This window comes from Rhinatrema bivittatum, chromosome 1, assembly GCF_901001135.1.
Source record: "Rhinatrema bivittatum chromosome 1, aRhiBiv1.1, whole genome shotgun sequence".
Classification (NCBI taxonomy): domain Eukaryota; kingdom Metazoa; phylum Chordata; class Amphibia; order Gymnophiona; family Rhinatrematidae; genus Rhinatrema; species Rhinatrema bivittatum.
The window spans coordinates 210,602,950-210,623,988 of record NC_042615.1 but is presented as its reverse complement, the minus strand read 5'-3'; the positions used below and the strand labels follow the sequence as shown (position 1 = coordinate 210,623,988).

The 21,039-nt window shown below is 43.3% G+C and overlaps 1 protein-coding gene across 5 annotated transcripts in view; it reads right to left on the bottom strand.

Moving 5' to 3' along the window:
• The window catches only part of WFS1 (wolframin ER transmembrane glycoprotein), an 83,462-nt gene that overhangs the window by 30,557 nt on the left and 31,866 nt on the right, over nucleotides 1-21,039 (bottom strand). The gene's annotated exons all lie outside the window — the stretch shown is intronic.

Sequence of the window (21,039 nt, the reverse complement as noted above, 5' to 3'; positions counted from 1 at the left end):
AGACCATATAGCCCATCCAGTCTGCCCATTTACATCTCTTGCCCAGCTTTAGAGTCCCTTCCTCAGTCCCAGGTGTGTCTAAGACAGAGACATGCACTTCCCAGTCTGATCAATCTCTTGCATGAGCAGGCAGGAGCAGCCTTGAAGAGGTTATGTTTTTAGGCTGGATCTGAATTAGCCTGGCGCACACATTCTTTCCAGGCACTTAATGCAGCCAGGCCAAAGGCACAGACACGAAATTGAGCATTGAGGGAGAAGGGTAGAGATAAGAGCAACCAAAGTGTTATGTAACACTAATATACACACCAACATGAAGAAAGATATTTTGTTTCATAGTAACGCCACTGATGATATTCATTATATCAGAGAATCACAGACAGATAGGGCTGAAAGTGCCCTCAAGAGTTCATGTGGTCATGTAACTGCCTCCAGACCAGATCCGCTGCATAAGAAACCGTTCCAGAGAGATGACTGGTGAATCAATTCATAGGAATTTATTCACTACGGCTTCCGTTCTGTGCCCATGGGAAAAAGGTTTACAAGTGAGGCCCTCTGTCTCTGCGGCCCAGATTCTGCCGCCTAGCTAGGTAAAGGGTTCCAGTGCTTTACCTGCCCACTGCTGCTGAGCTCAGCTTTCAAGTCCCTGGAGTTGATAACTGCCCGGCCCCTTAGCTGGTAACGCGAGCTGCCGACTTTCACCGGGCAGCCAGATTAGGCCGAGGGACAGAGGCATTCCCAGGCGTCTGGGAAGGGGGACGGAGAGTAAGTGCGGACTCTGCCCACAGGTAAAGCAGCTGCAATGTCTGCAGACCTCGTCAAAGCTAAAAGTACCCCCAGACCTTCACGCTGCCCGGTATTCTGAAAATTGTTCTTACAGAGGTCAATTTTAAAAAAACAAAACGATTTTACTCCTCTGTGGTAAACAGTGTGCCACAAAGGGGCAGGGCTTGTGACGGGGCTGGAGCCGGCCGATAGCATGCAGGGGATTTGCTTTTGAAATTCCCACAGGGCTTTTATGGTGTGGGGTCAGTGGGTACTGAAGAACAAAGTACCCGCAGGCTTGCAAGACGCACAGGGCCTATAAAAACTGCCCTAACAGTTGGCAATACTTGTCTAATGTCCGATCTTAAATAGAACTCGCTGTAAAGCCCAGCTCTTTTTTTCTTGCACACTGTGGAGCTGGAGAACCAAATCTCAACAGTACAAATTCAGGGAAAGGCACTCATTTTACTTTCTTTTACATTTCTGTTCCTATTTGCTATAGTGGGGAGAGGGGTGTCATTTTATAACAGCAAACAATGGGCTAAAGCCTGTAAAGAAAGTACCAGAAGACTTCAGCCCAAAGTTTCAAAACATTTATGTGCCTAAGTCGGCTTTGAAAATTAGCCACTCTGCGTGGAGCCCTCCGTGGCATGCACAGGTTCCAAAATTCAGAGTACACAGGTCAGTGGTTTCCTGGCCCCAAACTGAGCCCCCCAGGGCATCTCTTTCTAGTGCATGTAAAAGCACCCCAACATTGCTCGTGTGTGAACTTTTATACACACAATCCCTCCCCCCACCCTCATCCCGAAGGCAATTTTCAAAAGCCCATTAAATGTGTATAAAACCAGATTTTGGGAGGGAAGGGAAGCTGTATGCATACAAGTACATGCAGAGGGTGATTCCTTACATTCTGGAAAGAGGCGTTCCTGGGGGCGGAGTCGGAGTGGGGAAATTATTAGAGCACGCACTTTTGATTTTTGAAAGCATGCACATATTCCCGGGAGTTCTAGAAACGGACCCGTCACCCCTCATAGAATCCATCGTGAAACATATTAACTCAGACCTTCCAACAATGATCATGGGGGATTTTAACCTCCATACAAATGCAACACCTCTTTCTGCAAACTGCGAAGCCCTCCTCACCACCCTCAGCGCTATGGGATTTACTCAGACCATCAACAGCCCCACACATAAAGCTGGACACACTTTGGATCAAATATTCATCAACTCCAATTTCACATGCACTATAGAACCTTCTTGTACCCCGATCCCTTGGCCAGATCATTTCCTGATAGAATCTTCCTTCTCCACACACAAACAGAGACACACCGCCCCTCTCCTTTCCACCATTCAATTTAGGAAAGCATGTCCATCGGATACTCTCAGCGATCAGCTCTCCAAAGAACTTTCTAACTTAGACCTAGCTAACCCCGACTCAGCCCTATCCTCCTGGCAAAAGATTACAGAAGCGGTCGCAAACAAATGGTGCCATTTAGTCTCCAAATCAATCAACCCAACAAAAAAGGGAAATCAACCCTGGTTCAGCGCTGAACTTAAACAAATGAAACAGACCTTACGCCATAAGGAAAACAGATGGCGAAAAACCCCTAACACTTCTACCCTTTCTACATACAAGGGATTCTTACATCACTACAGGACCGCCATTCTACAGAAAAAAAAGGAATACTATGCAAACAAAATACACCATTTCCAATATGATGCCCAGGCCCTATTCGCCTACGTGACACAAATCACCAAATCTACCCCCCCACCTATTCCAGACGAACAAGCTCTTTCCAAGGCTAATGAGCTCGCTACATTCTTCCAACAGAAGATCTTAAATACACTCGCCCTCCTGCCTTCAAATACTACACCTCCCAAGCCAGGTGAGAATCTCCAGTCTCTTACTAGACCCAAATTTGACAGTTTCGAGTCAATCTCCACTAAAGAGATTGAATCCCTTTTAAAAAGGCAGAAACCATCAAGCCATCCGGCTGATAACATCCCATCGAGACTCCTGCTTCTCATCCCAAATGTGATCTCAGGACCTCTGACCGGCATCATAAACAGCCTTCTAACGCAAGGAAGCTACCCAGACAGTCTAAAAACCGCCTCACTCAAGCCCCTCCTCAAGAAACACAACTTAGATCCTAATGTACCAGCTAATTTCAGACCCATCTCTAACCTCCCATTTGTTGCCAAACTAACGGAGAAACTGGTAAACACCCAGCTTTCTGAATATCTTGAAGACCACAAGATCCTATTCCCATCGCAATATGGGTTCCGTAAATCACGCAACACGGAAACCTTTCTCATTTCACTTACTGACCATATTATCATGGGTTTGGACAAAGGACACTCCTTTCTGTTGGTCCTGTTAGACATCTCGGCAGCATTTGACACCGTCAACCATACCATCCTGCTGGATCGCCTAACAGACATCGGCATCTCCGGATCTGCCCACAACTGGTTCAAGTCCTTCCTCAGCAATAGGACTTTCAAAGTCAAAATCAACAATAAAGAGTCACCCCTAACTAAATCAACTCTTGGCGTACCTCAGGGTTCCTCCTTATCTCCTACCCTCTTTAATATTTACCTCCTCCTCCTCTGCCAATTGTTAACAGACCTCAACCTAATTCACTATTTGTACGCAGACGACGTGCAGATTCTAATACCGATAACAGAATCAATCTCAAAAGCGCTCACCCATTGGAACAACTGCCTTCTATCCATCACTAATCTACTCAACAGTTTAAACCTGGTTCTTAATGCCTCCAAGACAGAGCTGCTCCACATATCCTCAAACGAAATCAATATCTCCCCACCATCTCCACACATCTCTCACATTACTTGCAAGCAGGTTAGAGACCTTGGGGTAATACTAGACAATCGTCTAAACCTTAAGAAAATGGTCAACACAACCTCCAAAGACTGTTTCTTCAGATTACAGATTCTAAAACGACTTAAACCACTCTTATTCTTCCACGACTTCAGGACAATCCTCCAAGCGCTACTGTTCGCCAAAATAGACTACTGCAGTGCCCTTTTCCTAGGCCTTCCCAAATCCACTACCAAACCACTGCAGATGTTACAAAATGCGGCTGCGAGATTGCTGACCAGTACCAGCCACAGCGAACACATCTCTCCCATCCTCAGGAACCTACACTGGTTACCAGTTAATTTCAGAATTCTATACAAATCAATCACCGTAATTCATAAAACTATCCATCATCATCTTCAACTCGACCTGGAAATCCCATTCAAACTCCACTCCTCTAACAGACCAACTAGAGATACTCTCAAAGGCACCCTGAAATTTCCCCCTACTAAAGCTTCACGCCTCTCGATGACCAAAGACAGAGCTTTTTCGATAGCTGGCCCATCTATCTGGAATAGCATCCCTTCAAGTCTCAGAGTGGAGCCTTGCCTGTTAACTTTTAGAAAAAGACTTAAAACCTGGCTCTTTCACCAAGCCTTCACCGACCCACCAGACAATCACTAGTTGTCCTTCACGCTTACCCGTTATGATGATTATACTCACGAATGGACTCTGACTCTCCCAGGTTAAAGCACCATGAAGCTTTAACCCGTACGCCCTATGGCATCACTTCATATTTATTTCCTGCCTTATCTTCTTTCCAGCTTGTTTCAAGCTTCCAAGTTCTCTTCCCTGTTGATTGTAACTTTGACTCATTCCTACTTACTGTTTATCTTTCGTTTACTTGAATAGTTACCCCAGTTTTTTATTCTTGTTAATTGTAAACCGATCCGATATGGTTATTTACTATGAAGGTCGGTATATAAAACTGTTAAATAAATAATAAATAAATAAATAAATAGGGACATTTCCTCCTGCTCTCTAGCAGGTGTACATGTGCGCATACAAGTCAGTTTTAAAGATTAGGGCTCGACTGAACTATTACACAACTGAGCTCTAACAGATTAATTTTCAGAGGAGTTTCACATGTGAATGTAACAGACTATCATGGCAATTTTCAAAAGCCATTTACCCGTGTAAATTGCACTTTAATATGGATAAAACCTACTGACAATCCAATGGCATATATTGCAACAGTTTTCAAAATCTCAGTTACATGGGCAAAGTGCATTTACACATGTAAAACCCTGCTTTAAACGTATTAATGATTTTGAAAATCAGGCCCTGCATGCATAAATCTTTTTGAAAATTCAGCCCTTAAAATTTAAGGTTGAAGTTAGACCATAACCGTCATTGGGGACATGAAACTAATTGGTTTTTGGATCAAAATTGTGTATAAAATGAAGGGAATATTTCATGGAAAAGACTGGGTATATCACAGAATTAATTTTGTGTAGCACAATTAATCAATGTGGCATTTTTCTCCTCACCATCTCTATTCCATCTCCTATAATAGTAATCTTTCCATTCAGTTTCTCTCTTGAAATATCTGGCTTTGCTCTTGCTACTGTTTCCCCACCATTCCTCCCTCCTTTACTGTTGCCATCCCTCTCTCCTTCCTCAAACCAGCTCTCCTCTTTCCAACACAATCTTCCGATACCCCCACAATTTCTCATATTAACATGAGAAATGAAGGCAGATAAAGCTCAAGTTGGCCCATCCAGTTGAGATTCCTCCATTTTGGGTAGATGAGCATACAAATTTCTATATGCAACCCAATATCAACTCCCCAGCCCCCGCTTTGTCTTTTCCCTGAACTCTCAGCTCTTTCCCCCCCACCAACTCTTGTGTTTGTCCAAAGCAGGCCCAAAACCTGACAAAAGCATTGTCCTTCACCACCTCCACAGGTGGGCCATTTCAGGCCGACTTATCTTCACCTTTGATTCTAAAACCACCACTACTGAATCCAACCCCCAGGCCTCTTCCACATCTTATTACCAAGTTTTGAAATGATCTGCACAGCCACCAAACTTACTTAGGCTGTTGTCCAAAAAAACAGAAATCTGGCCTCCCCATGCTCCCTCCATATAGCTCTTCAGCCTGACGCTGCTGTACCACTGCTTCATGCAGGCTACCCAAACACCTTCTTGGAAACCCAAAGTAGTTTTACCACTGCTGCTTAGAATTGCAGCTGCTGCCTCATGCAAGTTACCCCACAGTGCTTCTTTATCATCCACTTTACCACTAGGAACCTTCTGAGCTTATCCCACACTATTTTTTTTTTAAACTTCATTTACTATTTTCTCTCTCCATCATCTACTCTGGCATTGCATTCTATGCATCCACCATTCTTTCCAGGAAGACATTTTGGGATTTTGTTCCAGGAGTCTATTTCCCGGAGCCACAGATTGTGACCACTGGTTGCACAGCATGGATCCCTAAAAACTGGAGGTGGAATGAAGAAAAGGGGACATGGGGGTAACCAGCATGCAGCGGCAGCTACTTCCTTTAAACAGAGGGCACGGGGTTTTCTGTCCTTAACCAATCAGCATGCATGATTTTGATGCAACTGCTACATCGCTCTCTGCTTCGATGGCGAGGGATGGGGGAGAGAAAAAAAACGGGGGAATTGGATTCAGATGACAGCCAATGCTGGGCCCCGACTTTTTCGGTCCATGGTATGGATACGGAAACATTAGGGAAAGAGCATAGGACTGCTTTTACGGCCAAGTCCAAAAGCATAGCACGTTCAAGCAGCATTGTCTGAATTATCAAGAAGGCTGCTTACCTGTAAAAAATGTTGCTAACTGTAATTTTATTATGGGATTGAAGTTGATTGGTTTTGATTTTTAATATTACTATCCTTAACAAGACTTGTGGGTAACCTGTACGGAGCGGCAGTTACAACCATAGGAAGCCTGCTGGGCAGACTGGATGAACCAGGTCTTTTTCTGTCGTCACTACTATGCTGCCGTCACTACTATGTTTTCTTTCCTCTTAAAAAAAAAAAAAAAAAAAAAAAAAAAAAGTTTGCTTTTTGTGCCAGATTATGTTAGAGATATTTAAATGCCTCTACCATGTCCTCCCTTTCCCTCTAGAGTATACAAATTTAGGTACCTAAGTCTCATGTTGTATAGCTTTTGCTGCAGACCCTGCCCCTTTTTGATAGCCTGTCTACATCCTTTTGGAGGAACAGCATCCACTAGACACCATATTCTAGTTGTGGTCTCATCAATGACTTGTATAAAGGCATAGGCACAGAGCTTCCCAGACTTTTAGTCAATGTGACCACAGAGGATGGCCAAAACATAAATTAGCAGAAGTGCAGTCCCCTTGCAACAACCATACCACTCTCACCACACTCTAGCTGATTCTCTCTCGACCTCCACCCTCTCCAGAGGACCTCCTCTCTTAACCTCTGCCCCTGCAACTGACTCCCTTACATCCCTCAGCTCCTCTCACCTCCCCAACCTACTCCCTTCAGTCCTTTTCACCTCACTCCAGCTGATCCTCTCTCACCCACCAAGTCCTTCATATATCCCCAACCAATCCTGTCATCCCATCCCCTATTCCCTCCTCACTCTCAGCCCTCATCACCTACCAGTCTTACCTCTTTCCTCTCCAACCCTTCCCACATTCCTTCAACTCACCCTCTCTCATCTCCCCAGTCAATCTTCTTTCATGCCCTCTTTCACACGCTCCACAGCTAACAATTCTCTAGCTGATCTAATCCTCAAATCCCTCCTGCATCTGATCCCGCCCTTCAAAACAGCCATTTCTCAAAACACTCCCATGGGCCAGGGCCAATGGCAACATTTTCCTTTGGGCCCCGAGCCAAAGGTGGATGACAACTGGTGAGTACAGAGAGCAGGCTGACGACAGGAGCAATATTCTTCTCTTCAGTAGGTTCAGTGGTGGGCGAGGAGAGAAGAGCATTGGCAATCTTCATCTGCACACTCAGGCCTCCCTCACCCCATGCCCTGTCCCACGCCTGACTGTGATCTGCACGTGGCAGCAACATTAGCAATGAAAAAGTGAGCACAGGGCCTGTGAGCCAGTGCAAGTTCACAGGCCCTGGCCTTGGCCCCAATTCCTCCACACACAGGGCTTCCTGTTACCAGAGAAACTCATGCAAGATCAGGCCATAGGGCGCATGAGTGTGTGCTGGCTCAGTCTCCACACTGACTTCCACTACTAGTGCTACTGCTTCTGGCACCTGAAGAGCACTGCCATTTGAGACACTTGGTACCCCAGCTGAAGCTTTGAGACCTGATGTGGGGTCCTGACCCACAATTTGGGAAGTCCTGCATTAGCAACTCCGTTTTTCCTGTTAGTTATGCTTCTCTCTATGAACCTTTGTATCTCTCTGATAACAGAGCTTCAGCAGCACTGCTGCTTCTGGTGTGTGCTATTGGCCTACAAGGGAAAGGAGTAGGAAAGTTGCTGGAGAGGATAAGTAAAGGTGGCTTTTTATGTTTATCTTTCTTGATTGCCTGCCATTTTAATTATTGGGTATTGGGTCTGCTGTTTGAAAATTTTTAATAATTTGTAAGTTTTTAATGATTGGATATTATTCTATTTATCAGTTTTGAACATTACATTTATTATTTTAGCTTTAGAATTATTATTTTATATTTCTTGAGGAATGTATAAATAGAAATGTGTAGATACAAACTGAACTGGAAACAGCAAGAAGCCAGACTGTGTGTATGCAGTGCAAAAATGAAAAAACAAAAACATTAACTTGATGGTCACTTTATTCTGTTTTTGGCGAGGGTCTGTGTGCATGTGTGACACAGGTAAAGGTATTCTGCAAGCTTGTAGTTTCTGTGTAGGGATCTATAGCAGCTTGGTTTGTTCTGTTTTCCTAATAGGGGTGTATTGGTGTTTAGGCCTGGTAAAATATTTGTAGCATTGCCTTTTCATAGGTAGAGGTTGTTACTGTTTGAGTGCATTTCATAATGCAGGTGTAACTTTTTGCGCATTAGTTTGTGTACATTACTGCAGATCCTGGGAGTCTGATAGGTGCTATATTTCTGTTTCCATTTCTCCAGATTTGCACTGCATGCAGATTGGTTTTTTTGGGTTTCCATTCCAGTTTCTGTCTCCATATTTGTAATTTGCAGTCTCTGTACTTGGTGAAGGTGGATTCTGTGCATGTGACTGAGGTGAGTTATTTTACTAGCATGTACATATTGTATCAGTCTTATTTGTTGTATTTTCTCAATAGGACATGCATTGGTGGTAAATTACTATCTTTTCATAAGGAGGGCTATTGCATCTGGTAGGGGGAGAGTGTATGTTGCTGTTACTGAGCTGATAACAAATCTCTTTTTTTGGATGGTGAATTGTACAGGGAATGTCCTAGTTCTGCTCTGCACCCACTGTTGGGGGGTCAGGGCTGTTCCTATAGATGCAGAGTGTATGCTTACATTTAGCTCCGTGACAACCACGTGTTCAGTGTATCACGCATGTGACAATCTGTCAGGTATGTCCCAACAGAAAAAAAGGTTGAGAACCACTGATCTAGGAGTCAATATTTGAAAGCTGTTTGTCTGATTAAGTCCAAGACTTGGCCAGAAGAACCAAAGGATTTAAAATCCCAGTCTGACCATCCCAAACTTTCAGGGGGAGAGAGAGACTGATTCTGGGGTGGCATATATACTAGTCAACTATTTATACCACTGTAGGAGAATCAACTAGTAACTCAAGGTGAGGTATTGGTGGAGGTCTAGGGTTCGGGGGGGGGGCAGTTTTACATGCACAATTAGAGGTACAAACAGCACAGTACACATCAGTGAAGATTTGAAGTGATTTGGAGTGAGGAAAGGTACACAAAAATGAGATTTGTACATTGTACTCTCACCCTAGCTTGATAGCAGCTAGGTAGAGAGTACATAAAGCTAGGGTGAGAGTACATTGTACAAATCTCATTTTTGTGTACCTTTCCTCACTCCAAATCACTTCAAATCTTCACTGATGTGTACTGTGCTGTTTGTACCTCTAATTGTGCATGTAAAAGTGCCCCCCGAACCCTAGACCACCACCAAACCCTCACCTCGAGTTACTAGTTGATTCTCCTACAGTGGTTAAAATAGTTGACTAATATGACAGCCTTATAAAGAATCTCTCTCTCTCTCCATGAGCAGTCCAACCGTGGAAATTCGGGTGCGATAAATTTAAAATAGCACGAGTTGTGGTAAGTCAATTACCCTAACCACACCCCCTTTTTTTTTTTTTTTTTTTTTTTTTAAATCACGGGCGCTATTCATGCGAAATTTATAGCAAAATGATAAGTCTAGATCTTAGCTCACTAACTTTTTATGTGGTTAAAAGGTTAGCCGGATAAATCAGGAGCACATTTATTCAGCTAAGTTATCATTTGGCTAACATAGCCCGCTAACTTTATGACTGTCAAAGAGCAGAATGTTTATGTAGCTGGGTATATTCACTGGTGACCCTGCGCCATTGAATATCCCAGCTATTCAGTAGCTAGCTAGCCAGATAATTGACCCCCTACCTTTTTGCAATGCAATACCAAAAATCTTCAGCCCAAAATGTCACAAAATCTTGAAAACAAAAAATATTTTTAGCTCTATTGCACAGTTGCATTGTTAGTCCCTTCCACTCTGCACATGTTAATAATCTACACCGATGACAGTTCTTTTAACAGAAGAACAGGGCACTTATTATTGCTAGAATGCGCCTTGAAAAACAAGGCCAAAAATAAGCCAACACACTGCCAATCAAAAAGAAAGCCACAAAATACCTTTTACCCTCACCTGCACAGGTTTTAGACCATCTATAAATATGGAATACTTTTGCATGATGACTGTTTGAAGCAATTTCATTATTTCAGTAGAAGCAAACAGGCAATTCTCAACTCAGCACTCTTTCAGCTGAGGAAAAGCACCAGTTGTTTTCGTCTCTCAATTAGAAATATGACAAACGATTAAGGAGTAACCTTGCAATTTCTGCTGAAATCCTACAAGCTGTAGAAAAGCACCTGCACATTAACATCCAATATCAGCCTGACCATGTAGATCCTTTAGTGATCATTCCAGATCAGAAGAAGGAACTTAGTAAAGCAGGGCTTCCCAAAGCTGTCCTGGGGACCCTACAGCCAGTCGGGTTTTCAGGATAACTACAATGAATATGGATGAGATAAATCTGCATATAATGAGTCTCCATGGTATGCAAATTTATCTCATGCATATTCATTGTGGATATCCTGAAAGTACAACTGTCTGTGGGGTCCTCAGGACAGCTTTGGGAATCCCTGTTCTAGACAGTGATGGACTGGCAAGTCGGTGGGATAGGTTTACTTGTGCAGCAAAATATTTTCAGGTCTGGGACATGAAAATGTTTTAGAACCAACTTGGCTGTCAGGTATGACACCAAATTATAGGGCAGGTAGCCTGATGGTGAGAATAATAGAGCTTGGAACCAAGGTTCAAATCCTGCTTCCGCCACGGATGCTTGCTGTGCCCACAGGCAAGTCCATTTTTTTTCTCCTTTGCCTTGAGTGCCCACTTCGATTGTAAGCTTTCTGAGGCAGAGACTCATTGGACCTATTACTTAACTTGTTGTAAAAGATGCTGTATAAAGAATGAAATAATGCTGAAAGGAACTCTGTTGGGTGTAGAAAAATAATTTCAAACAACTATTCACTATTATACACATCAAGCATCTGTAAAATGTTTTTAAATGTTGCACCAAGTTCAGGGATCATGCCAAGGCCACTGTGAACATGAAAAGCTGCTGCGGGCAGCACAACAGGCAGAGGGAGAATTCAGGGAAACCCTGTGCTCTAGGACACCCTGCTTAGCCTTCGCTGTGACTGAGTCAGCATGCGCCACTGCAGAAAAAGCCAGAGAGGACCAGCATTCACTGAACTCTCGGGGGGGAACAACCAGGCACTTTCAGAAAATAAAGCAAACCAGTTTTCTCCCCAGTTAAAGATGAGACTAGGATCACTGCTGAGCCAGATTCAAACAGACTGAGAAAGAGACAGCTTTTTTTTTTTTTTTTTTTTTTAAGACATACACATTTTTATAGCAAACACAAAAATCCCCGCAATGTATTCCGGGTTCTTCCTGAATGATCCTTGCCCTCCTTTAATCTCTGTAAATGAATTGGCATTTCACTCTTTTTCAAGAACTGTTATGTGTATGGCAGGTTGCTTTCTACAACTGTTTCAATGCTTCTGACCTCTCAGCAAAATGTACAAGTATTTTAATCCTTTTAATTGTAAGTTATTTCAATGCCTCTAATGATGCACCAGAAAATAAAATTTGGCAACTAGATTTCTGCAGCCACCGCACGCATAAGCTTGTTACACATATCCCAGTCATATTGCTGCCAATCACATGCGGTGCAATCTAACACCTTCGCAGGATCAAGCAGGAATGCGTCTTGCTAAAAGGCATTTTATGTGATAATACATAGAAAAATCTCCATAGGAAACTGAGGCATCATAGCACGCTACGCGTTCTCCAAGAGTGCTGCACTCAAAAACTAGAGTTCAACGAATACCGGTGCAACGTCCACAGGACCCCACAACTGAAACTCTCCCTACCCCTTAACATTTCTATAGCGCTACATGACATACGCAGCACTATACACACATACAAAAAAGACAGTCCCTTCTCAATAGAGCTTACACTCTAATAAGACAAAGACACCAGACAAGAGACATGGGGTATTTTAAAAAAGCAAGACCATGGCTAAAACAGAGAAGAAAGTTAGTTAAGATTAAAAGCAGACAACCGGACATAAGATTTAAAAGTGATTTCAAAAAGGTGGGTCTTTAGTCAGGATTTAAACTCTGCAAGAGAGGGAGCATGACACACCAGTTCAGAATATGCTGGGGTTTTGAAACATGAAGAAAAAGGGAAGGAATTTGATTTCAGAGCTAGACCAAATCACAGTTTCATTTTGACTACTAACGCACCACAGCTTTCAGAATGCTTTACAGTCAACCAACCAAAAAGAAAGTTCCCTTCCATGTGACTTATTCAATCTGAGAATCCAAAGGAAAGGAAATTAATTCTTACTATTATTTCAAAATCTGAAGCTCCAAAACACACTTACATTTAAGACATCAAAATAAAAGTCAGCCATATTCCCCCAAATAGCAACTGAGAGGAGAGGTAGCTCTCAGCAGATTTTAGTTCATAATGAATAGGCAGCAGTGGAAAAAGCACTCTCAGGATATGCTTTAAACATAAAACTGGAACCTTTTAACAGCACTAAGCCCACAGCTGTGCTATAAGCACTAAGCTTTCAATTTCCTGTCAGAATAAATGCATTTGTATAAAGTGTTAGCAGCGCTATGCACATTCTTTGTACTTTTTCCGTAAGTTAACAAAAAAATACAGTGGCGACGGTGACCTTCTGATTTTATGTTTTGATCTGGGTGCATGTTTCCGGCTTTGTGCATTAGTGATCCACATGCTTACAACTTACCTAATTAATTAAAGGAAGTCTTGCAGTCAGCTAGCTTTCTCCCTACAAACAGCTAGCAGGAATCGCCAGGCGTGAGAAGGCGATGGCCCACAGTGCTGGTTTGCCAGCAGCCTTGCCTGTCCTCCCCTCCCCTGATCCCATCCAAGCAGTGAAGAATCTTTCCATTCTTCTCTCAGTAAATACTTTCCAAGCCTCGCACCAAGCATCTGAGCGCACTCCAAGCCGGAACAGAACAGAGTCAGATAAACCATGAGCCACAGCTACTGCCCATCTCCTGTTCGATGGGGCTCAGAACGGAAATCAAAAGCAGTTATTATGGTGCAGAACTTTGGATCATACTACACAATACAGCTATACCTGATAGAAATAGATTCCTGCATATTGGACTGGTTTGGAATAAATATTTTTAGAAGTGGAAAAGAAGTCCATAAGAAAGTGTTATGGTGCCCTCTTTGGTTTCTGTCATAACTGCCAACTGAATCATTTAACTTGGTCCCTGACCAGGGATAATTCTAAACCAGTCATGATATTTTTTTTTCTGGGGTTGGATTTGGACTTAGTTAATTACTCGCCTTTTCAAACCCGGTCTCAAGGAGAGTTACAAATGCAGATGCAGCAGGTACTGGGGTTGAGCCTGGTCTCAAGAGAGGCCCGGCACTACCGGGTGTGCAAACGGTGCAACTCCATCGGATGGCACACCCAGGAGGGCAGCGGATGGGGCACACCAAAGGGAGCAGTGAGAGGCCCATGCGGCTGCCGGTGGACCCCATGCCACTGAGAGCGAAAGAAAAGGAAGCATATTTTGCAGCTCTTCCTTGTGCTCCAGCCGGCCACGTGGTAAACCCTCGCGGTGCTGGCACTTCCTGTATGCTCATCTCGTACTTTGCGAGATGAGCATACAGGAAGTGCCAACACTGCTATTGTTGAGTACGCAGGGCCAGCTGGTACACGAGGAGCCGCAGGAAGGACTTCTACAGCGCTGCAAAGAATCCTGTCCTTCCCCAAGGAGCAAGGTGGCAGCAGCAGAAGAGAAATGAGACTCGTGGACCTTGCCTGTGTAGAGGTTGCTTGTGTGTGAACGGCAGCCTGCCTGAGATGGATGAGTAAATGCGGGCCTGCCTGATGTGGGAGGGTGGCTGGGTGTGAATGCGAGTGTGCGCACGCCTGGGGAGGAACATAAGAAATTGCCATGCTGGGTCAGACCAAGGGTCCATCAAACTCAGCATCCTGTTTCCAACAGAGGCCAAACCAGGCCACAAGAACCTGGCAAGTACCCAAACACTAAGAAGATCCCATGCTATTGATGCCAGTAATAGCAAAGGGCATTCACTAAGTTAGCTTGATTAATAGCAGTTAATGGACTTCTCGTCCAAGAACTTATCCAAACCTTTTTTAAACACAGCTACACTAACTGCACTAACCACATCCTCTGGCAACAAATTCCAGAGCTTAATTGTGCATTGAATGAAAAATAATTTCTCCGATTAGTGTTAAATGTGCCACATGCTAACTTCATGGAGTGCCCCCTAGTCCTTCTATTATCCGAAAGTGTAAATAACCAAGTCACATCTACTCGTTCAAGACCTTTCATGATCTTAAAGATCTCTATCATATCCCCCCTCAGCTGTCTCTTCTCCAAGCTGAACAGCCCTAACCTCTTCAGCCTTTCCTCATAGGGGAGCTGTTCCATCCCCTTTATCATTTTGATTGCCTCTCTCTGTACCTTCTCCATCCTGCCTGGGAGGGATGGATGTGTGTGTGAATGAGAGCCTGCCTTTGGGGGGGGGACGGACATTTAAAAGGTTTATGCTACCCCCACCAATCCACGACAAGCTTAGGGTGACTGGAAATCAAACGTTTTCAAGTATGAGAAGCAGGGGATTTTTTCCTTCTCATTTTGATTACTGGGCATTTGATGTGTCTGCTATTTTTGAAATATTTTATTGCTGTTTGGAAATTTTTAAAGCTTTTTATATGAGTTCTTAATTATTGGATGTTATTTGTCATCTGTTTGGCAATATTCTTTTTATCAATATGGTTTATTATGATTGTTTTATATTTCCTGATTTTGTTTGATTTATGAGGACTAGTGATGTTTCTGTTTCTCTATTGCTTCACTGTATACAGAGTTTGGCTTGTTGCAGTTTCCAGTTCAGTTTCTATCTACACATTTCTATTTATACTTTATGGTCTCTTTATTCTGTATTTGGTGAGTGTCTGTCTTCTTCATGTGTAAGTAAGTGAGGTAGGGTATTCTGCTAGTACCGTATGCAGTTTCTATGCAAGAATTTAGAGCGACTGGTTTGTTCTGCTTTCCCTAATAGGAAGTGTTTTAGGACCTGGTATAATATTTGCATTTTCACAGATAGTTTTGTTCCTGTTTGAGTGCTTGAAGTTAGTACTGTTGTGGTATGGGAATTTGACTATATTGCTGTCATTCAGTTTACTTAAGGCTGTCCAAGGGCCAAATCCACACCTAACACGCGTTACAACAGGCCTAATACCATTTGGGTTCCAAGTGTCTTTTTTTTACAGGGTTTTCTGGGTAGCACCACAGCAGTGCATGTTTTCCGTACAACAAACTAGTGCCAGCTACAGGGCCCAGCCAACATCAATTTTAGGTACCGGTAGGTGGGGCACAATTTAGAAATTTTGGACCTGTGGAGCAAGACAATTTTGACAGTTTGGACTGCCAGAAGGAGCAAACTTTTTTTCAGTAATGAAAGGAGACCTGGGACAGAGCCTGAGACTGAGTTTCTATAGTGTGTTGGTTATTGTGGAAAACAATACAAATTTTGTATTTAAAAAAAAAAACCAAAACAAAAAACAGAATGAGGGGGGAGTGGCAGAACAGCCTTATCTCAACACGGTTTGTCATTGAGGGCAAGATCACTGCACAACATGGCATTAACATTGGAAGAGCCACGTCACGGACAGTAAGTTCTTACATGTCAGATAAATCACCTTATTTATTTCATTATACTAAGTGCCTTTAGTTAGAAAATAAATAGTAAATGAGTGAAAGGCAAGATCACTAGAAAAAAAAAATCTAAAATAGACAAAAATGCATTGTTGCTTATAAAGGGGGTAACTGTTTTCCTAGATAAGTTAGTTTTGCCGCTTTTACTGGAAAAAAGACATGAGAGGAGAGAGACTTGTACATGCGGCCAGAATCTTGCATTTCTCCGAAGCATTTTGTATTTTTTTTTAATTTGTTTGTGAACGTCCCATTAACAGCTCTGCCTACATTTTGCCAGAGTGAGCACTTGGGCTCATGGAGTGGTTTTCAGTAGGGTTTCATGAAGAAAACTCATCACTCCATGGCCTGTCATGTCTGTTCCCCCATCACCACCTTCACCAGCAAAACACAGGAGAAGACGGCCCCTGACGGAAGGAGAGGGGGCATAAGGATTTTATTTAAAATACCCCAAATATGAAGAGAAAAAAATTGCTGGTTCCACTTGTAAGCTGTTTTCCCTTAAATGAAAATCAGGGAGGATGAAGTCAACCCAGTTAGACAAGAGCCAGGCTTCAAGCCTTACTGGAACAGATTGAAAAATGTGAGCATTATCAGAATTTCTTCCCCTGTATGAGCAACAATGGAAGCAGAGGACTCCAGCAAACTCGATGTATGAACACTACATAGGGTTCTGCTTGGCAAGTGCGATCTCACAGGGCACTGTGAGTGAGAGGATGCCACGGAGATACGATGTGGTGGCATCCTCTCTCCAACAAAGACCTGGTAGCCAGATTATTAAAGTGCACGCTAGGCCGTGACGTAGTCCATCTTGTTGCGGTCTGAAGAAAGAGGAGGCCTGGCAGGGCCACAACATAGCCCATCTCGCTTAAACCCAAAGAAAGAGGAGGGCTAGCGGAAATGTAGCATAGCCCATCTCACCTCGGCCTGAAGAGGAGACCCAGTGGAGCCACAACATAGCCCATTTGTTGCGGTCTGAAGAAAGAGGGAGGCCCAGCAAGGCCACGGCCTGAAGAAAGAGGAGGCCGTGACTAAGCACATTCTTTCATGACCTGAAGAGAGAGAGAGGCCAGGGAGGGGAAAGCCCCAAGAGTGTATGTATGCTGATGATGCATAGGAGAGAGCTTGTATGCATGTGTGGGTGTGTGAGAGAGCCTGTGTGTATATGTGTGAAAGTGAGAGTCTGTATGCAGGTGTAGATAATGTGTGAGAACCTGTATGTATGCATTTGTGTGTGTGTGTGTGTGGGAGCAGGAGAGCCTGTATGCATGTGTGACTGTGTGAGATAGCCAATGTATGGGAGTGAGGGAGAGCAGAGAGAGAAAGAGCAAGAGCCTGTATGCATGTGTGTGTGTGGGAGAGTCTGTGTGCATGAGTGGGCGTGTCAGATGTACCTGAAAGGGTGTATGTGTGTGTTTGTGTGAAAATCTGAGTGTGTGTGAGGGAGAGAAAGCCTGTGTATATTAGAGGGTGTGTGTAAGTATATAATGTGCGAGAGAGAGAGAATACAGTTTATGCAGCGCTCCCCCCCAGTCCACAACAATCTCAGGGTGATGGGAAATCAAAAGCTCCAAGATATGGAGAGTGGGAGATTATTTTTATTTATATTAGATTTAACTGTTAGGTGTTATTTGATATGTATGTTTTGAAATATTTTATTGGTTTTTGATAACTTTTTAAATAATTTAACAATGTGTGTGTGTGAAAGCCTGTGTGTATGAGTGCGAGAATGTGTGTGTGTGAGAAACAGAGTCTGTAAATGTGTGTGTGTATTTGAGGGAAGAGAGACTGTGTATATATGACAGAGGGAGTGAATGAGAGAACATAGGCATGTGTATGAGAGAGGGAGTGTGTGAGAAAATTGTATTTAAATTATTTATTACAAGCTTTATAGTCCGCCATCTTACCAGGGCCTGATCCCGGCAGATTATAAGCAGAATAAACATGTAAGTATGTATATGAGAGAGAAGATAAAGTTTGTGTGGCCCTACCTTCCCCAGTCCACGACAATCTCAGGATGCTAGAAATCAAAAAATCTCAGGTATGGAGAGAGCAGGAGATTTTTAAATCCTTAAATTATTGAATGTAATTTGATGTTTTTGCGGTTTTTAAATATTTTATTTGTATTTTGAGAAATTTATAATTTTTTAAATTATCAGATATTTTGAAATATTTATTCTTTTTATTAGTATGGTTTTGCTATTATGATTCATGATTGATTTTTCTTTATTTTGTTTCATGAGGCATGGTAATGTTGCACAGCCTACAGAGTCTGGCTTGTTGAGATTTCCAGTTCAGTTTTTATCTGCACATTTCTATGTATGCTTTATGGTGTCTTTGTTCTGTATTTGTCTCCAACAGTTATCTGACACCTGTGGGTATATTTTGTGTAATCCATGAGGTGTTGAATAAGTTCCTTTTTCTAAAACTGTTATTTATTTAGAGATTTTTTTTATATACCGCGGCACGTTAAAAACATCACCTCTGTTTACAATGAACAATAAATCAGCAACAGGCTTTACAATTAAATGAAATTAAGAGGAAACATTATAAATACCACATAAAACAAAACTATTAAACCAATTATAATCATGCTGTCAAATAATTTAAAAAATAGGTTTTCATAGATAGCTAGAACTGATCAGGAGTTCTTCTATTCCATATAGGGCCCTTAGGAGTTTTTCTTGTAATGTCTTATAGCCAAGTTGCCAGATAGTTACTAGCAGGCCAAGGTATGCTCTATTTCTTAATTATTTAGATAAAATTTTAAATTTGTGTTGGAGATATTTTGCCTCAGGTCTACTGGCGATGTGTGATCCAGGGATATATGATTGACTGAAAATGATAAAATATATCTTTTTATTGTTTAGATTCAGCATTTCTATACCTAGAGAATGTGTATTTCTATTTCAGGCCAACACAGGAGTGATAGTGGTGGTGGTGGTGGTGGGGAATGAAATGGGAGTGCGCTGAGGTCATAGTGAGAGATAACACACACCCTTCTGCCACTAATTCATGCCAATCTGTCAATCTGAGGGGGAGGGGCAGTGTTTGCCTTTCTCCCACTTCCTCCCAGTCTGACTTTCTTACCCCCCTCCCCCAAACATCAGGGTTCATCTGGGGTGGGGAAGCGTCAGCACCATAACCATCTTTCAGGCAGGGTACCATTTGCCCTAGAGCTGACCCTGCATTTGTTTATGTAATACATCCGATTTGCTGCTGATCTAGTGTAAGATCAAGGCAGATAACAACACAATAAGAAACAGCAATCAACAAACAAGTATATTAAAAATAATTACACTTACAATGTTTTTTGTTTTTTTTTTTGGAGGGGGGGGGGTTTGGAATCAGAAGTGTTTGCAAATGCAAATGCAAATCAACATCAGGGAATGTCCAGCATCCGATGCAAAGAGACAACTGCATTCCTTGCCTTCTACTTGAGCAGCCGGGCTTCAGTTCTCAGCTAAGACTATTCCTGCAAAGACTGCAAACTCTCAGCCCTGCACCGGTCCTATACAAAAGAACTGACCATTTCTTTCTCCTACAGTCTGGTCAAAGGTTTCCTGTGGCTGGAATCCCAGTCCCTGAACCAAAGAAGAAGAGCTGCATTGCTGGCAACATCTGTTTACTTTTCCTGCCTGGGTTTTTGTGCAGCATATTCAAACAAAGCTAGCGCACTCCTGGGCATGTAAACCATTTGCTGTACTGTGAGCATATGGCAGATCATCATCAAGTCCCCTGCAGCTTCTGGGTATCAGTCAGGCCCATCACTACCTGACCAATGGTGGCAGGCAAGGTGCCAGGCATCGCACGGGCTGCAACTCAGAGACCCTGTTGCACCTTCTTCACTTTTTCAGTCTTCATCCTGGTCTAGCACTGTGTGCTTTTATACTCTAGCTCAGTGGTCTCCAACCCTGTCCTGGGGGCCCAGCAGCCAGTTGGGTTTTCAGGATAGCCACAATGAATATGCATGAGAGAAAATTTGCATGCACTGCCTCCATGACATGCAAATTTTCTCTCATGCATATTCATTGTGGCTATCCTGAAAACCAAACTGGCTGGTGGGCCCCCAGGACAAGGTTGGGGACCACTGCTTTAGCTCATTCAGACATTTTCCATTTTGGGAAAAAGGTCTGTAAACAAGTAAAAATGTCTCTTTGTGCTAACTGCTGCATTTACTATTCATTACTAACATAGCACTTGTGCACATAGGAGATAATTTTCAAAGAAGTTACACCTGTTAAATGTAACATTATCCTAGCAATTATCAAAAGCCCATTTAACTGTATTAAGTGCATTTAATGTGGATAAAACCCATCGACAATTCAATAGCGTATATTGTAGCAATTTTCAAAAGCCCACTTACACGGGTAAAGTGTATTTAAACATGTAAAACCCAGTTTTAAGTGTGCAAATGCTTTTGAAAATCAGGCCCATCATGGGGTAGATTTTCTAAATTTGCGCGATCGCGTACTTTTGTTCGCGCACCAGGCGCGATCAAAAGTCCGCTGGATTTTATAAGATACGCGCGTAGCCGCGCGTATCTTATAAAATCCGGGGTCGGCGAGCGCAAGGGGGTGCACATTTGTGCAACCTGCGCGCGCCGAGCCCAGCGTGCGCTGCCTGTTCCCTCCGTGGCCGTTCCGATTTCGGAGTGGCCTCGGAGGGAACTTTCCTTCGCCCTCCCCCCACCTTCCCCTACCTAACCTACCCCCCCTGGCCCTATCTAAACCCCCCTACCTTTGTTGGCAAAGTTACGCCTGCTGAAAGCAGGCGTAACTTTGCGCGCGCCAGCCAGCAGCCCCGCTCCGTCCTCCGGTCCCGGGGGCTGGTCCGGAGGCCTCGACCACGCCCCCGGCCCGGCGCCACTCCCCCGGGCCCGCCCCCAAAACACCACGTCGTTTCGGGAACGCCCCCGGACACGCCCCCTCCCGCCCCTTTTCGAAAGCCCCAG